The sequence below is a fragment of the Nicotiana attenuata genome, unplaced genomic scaffold (genome assembly GCF_001879085.1).
Source record: "Nicotiana attenuata strain UT unplaced genomic scaffold, NIATTr2, whole genome shotgun sequence".
Lineage (NCBI taxonomy): Eukaryota > Viridiplantae > Streptophyta > Magnoliopsida > Solanales > Solanaceae > Nicotiana > Nicotiana attenuata.
This window is the reverse complement of record NW_017674423.1, coordinates 89,490-93,051: the sequence shown is the minus strand read 5'-3', so window position 1 is coordinate 93,051 and position 3,562 is coordinate 89,490.

The following is a 3,562-nucleotide window of genomic DNA, read 5'->3' as shown; positions in this document are numbered from 1 at the left end:
CGTTGTGAGAGCCCTGGATATGCACTTCTCTGAATCTCCTAGTGCGGTCGCATGCACTTTTGTGCGGTCCGCACTAGGCTCTTTTTTCTATCATTTTACTTGGCCTTTGATACTTGAGCAGGTTTCACTCCGTTTAGAGCCGATCTTTGACATTTCAGTCACTTTGTCGCTCAAACCTGCAATCAAGCACAACCTGTGAGCATTTTGGGATTATTTTGTATCAAATTATACTCAAAGCGTAGGCAAGTAGGGGCATAAAACACGTTAAAATCCTACTTATCAGTGCCCTCCAGGCATATATTCTCAAATCAACGATATCATCACAACCCTCATACTTGGTTTAAGTCTTTAATCAACCCAGTGACTACTTGCCACAATTATACAACCTTCCTGTGGGACACACACCACAACCTACCATAACAAATAACTGGGTCGTACCTCCAAACCACCGGCTGCACTAACGCTGAAAAGCGATCAAGAATCATTAACCAGGATGCAAAGCCCTTTTTACAAAACACCGATCTCAGGTGACGCTGATGACAATACCAACTTACCTTAAACATCGAAACTTCTTTCCTGCTCATCCGAGCTCGTGACATCCTTGTCAACACCGAACTGCTACCTTGATCTTTACTTCAAATTCCATACCACTCACTGCACCCAACATGCCCATATACGATAGAACTCATTTTTCATCATAGCTTCAGAACCACTATTAGGTTAACACTTCATCATATAAAACTTTCCACTTAACTCACTTCAGGAGGACCATAGCAACACACAGGTGAATTTTCATGACCGTAGAATATGCAAGTCTCTAGGTAGTGGTCTAAACCACCATAGCCCTTCCGGGATCCACCTCCACATAACAGGCCACAACGGTAGAATACTTTCTGAATAACACTAACTGCGGCGGCCGGCAAGCCTCGCTCGCACCGTCACAATTCACTTGCATAACTTGATCACGCTGAAAGAACTGATCACTACCAGCAACATGCCAATTCAACTATGGCTAACCAATCCCTCTTCTTCCAATTTGTCCTTGATTGCCATAGAAACAAAGATAACCCCATTCAACACTTAACACACTTCATCCGCACTCTTCCCGAGTGACCCTGAATCACGAGACCATGTTGTCTCAACTCCCATGAACCATTTCGTACCTCCCAATTGTACGAAGCACAAATCCTGAATCCTTTCCAAATCTGAACATGAGCCAATAAGGCCAACCATAGCATACCTTTAACAATCCCTTTGCTCAAATTACCACTTAAGCTCTTTTCCCGTGGCTGAAATAACCCATTAACATGCTAATAACCAGAAACTTCGCAATTAGTTAACCATGCAACCCAATCATAGGTAGTGGGGCTCTCCCACTTAGCTCGAAGCCATTATTACCCAACTCTGGGGTTTACCAGGATTCTTAATCTCTTATTAACATAACCTTGCGCAATCAACCGCCAACATTCTCGATATCTTACTGTAGAAACCCCCTTTTATACTCTGAATCATCGACAATATTCGCACGACTGATCCCTTTGCTGTATAACCAATAGAATTTCTTCGCAGAAGCCTCGCCAACCACGCTACCGCTAAAATGCTCACGGGAATAACCCACCTGTGGAAATCACTCCCCGACATCTTCCAACACTGCTACACGGGGTAGAATCACTAAGACATCAATAACCCATCCTGAGTCCGAGATCACTCTCCAGCTGCACAAGTCCATTCACCCCTCGTGGACATCAATTAAATGTGCAGCAACATTCTTCCTATTCAAAGTTATATTGTATCCTTCTTCATTCAAGCATCTCCTTCCCGTTATATCAACTCTCATGCCGCATAATAGCCCATGCTCAAAACTAAATCTGTAGACCTCAATCACCAAATCACTAAAATTCCCAAGTCATCCCCGACTCTCCCACTTTGGCGAAACTTATCCCTTTAATCGACTACTCGACCCTTGGCCTCTTATACTCGGCCTTCTAGAAATTTTAGCCACCGCCTGACACTTCCCACATGCCTTTCCTCATCCTTTGCAGCTCAGATGCTGCCTTAAATAAAATCTATCTTCGTGGCACTTGAACCCGCAATTGCTGCTAAATTTAAACCATTCTGAAGGTCATCTTTCTCGAACCGTTCAACATCAGAAATACTGATTCAATCCTAAACCACCGCACCCTGCGATAATCTGACAGCTGTATCTCCAATACTGTTTCACAATATCTTGCCCCGAAAGGCGAATTGTGGAAGATCATAACACCGACAAACTTAGTATGTTCAATTAGGACAACGACACCCCATCATAGAAGAAAGCTCCACCACGCTTGCAAATACCAAGTCTCATTACTCTACCAGCCCACACCTGGCCATTCTTAGTCCGATTTCCTTTCCCCTGCCGGGAATAAAATACTGAATCTCTTGATTATGCACTGAGTAAACCTCCCTTCAAGTCATTCACTGCCCCGTCACGTAGGCATACGTCCTACCATCATATCAATACTGCGGAACATCATTCGTAAGCATCATGGCAACTTGTGCCTAGCCTCAGAGCCCTCAGAAGTACCGCTACTGGGCTGAAACAATAAAATATCCTTCTACAAAGCGACGATAATAATCCGATCAGCTATACCAGGAGAAACATCCTGTATCACCTCTGTAGTACCATTACGGTTCTTCAATTCTCGATTTACAACAAGTGGTTCGCTCGCGTAAGATTGAGTAGGAATGGATTAAAGGCATACGCCTTCAAGGATCAAATCGCACAATAAGGAATCAAGAAGGGAAGTACTCCTAACAGTCCTGCAGCCTCGCGAGGATAAGTACAGACGTCTCCGTACCGATCCGCGAGACTCTACTAGACTTGCTCATGACTCGTGTGACCCTAGGAACCTAGTGCTCTGAAACCATGTTGCCACGACCCAAAATCCACTAAGGGTCGTGATGGCCCCGGACACTGCTGTCGGGCAAGCCAACTAAAATACTTAATTAGATTCCAATTTAGATAATTTTTTTTTGAAAACCCAGATTTTCCTTCTAATTTCATAAATAAAGAGACAACTGCTTCAATTCAAATTAAATAATAAGTAATTAATACAAAATATTTCAAAACCATCCAAGAACCCGGTGTCACAAGTGCATGAGCAATTTCTAAGAAATAATATAATACAACATCCGTCTGGAATACAGTGGACAGAAAGTAAATACAATATACTGGAAGGGACTATACTAGTTGCGGCCGCCTCGAATAATGCAACTCACCTAGTCCCCAAATCATCTGTTCTGCTACGCCCAGTAGGCCACTAGAGTTACATATACCTGTGCAACAAAAATGCACAGAAGTGTAGTATGAGTACGAAAATAACGTGTACTCAATGAGTATCCCGTCTAATCTCAAAGAAGTAGAGACGAGATGGTCGACTTCGACACTTACTAGTGGTCCAAAAATGATGTCAACAATTCATTAAATCGTGGACTCTTATAAACATGATTTTTAATCCAATAGGAGGAAACAAGTAAACAATTATTTCTTTTATAGGAAGTTTCCCAAAATTTCCTTTAC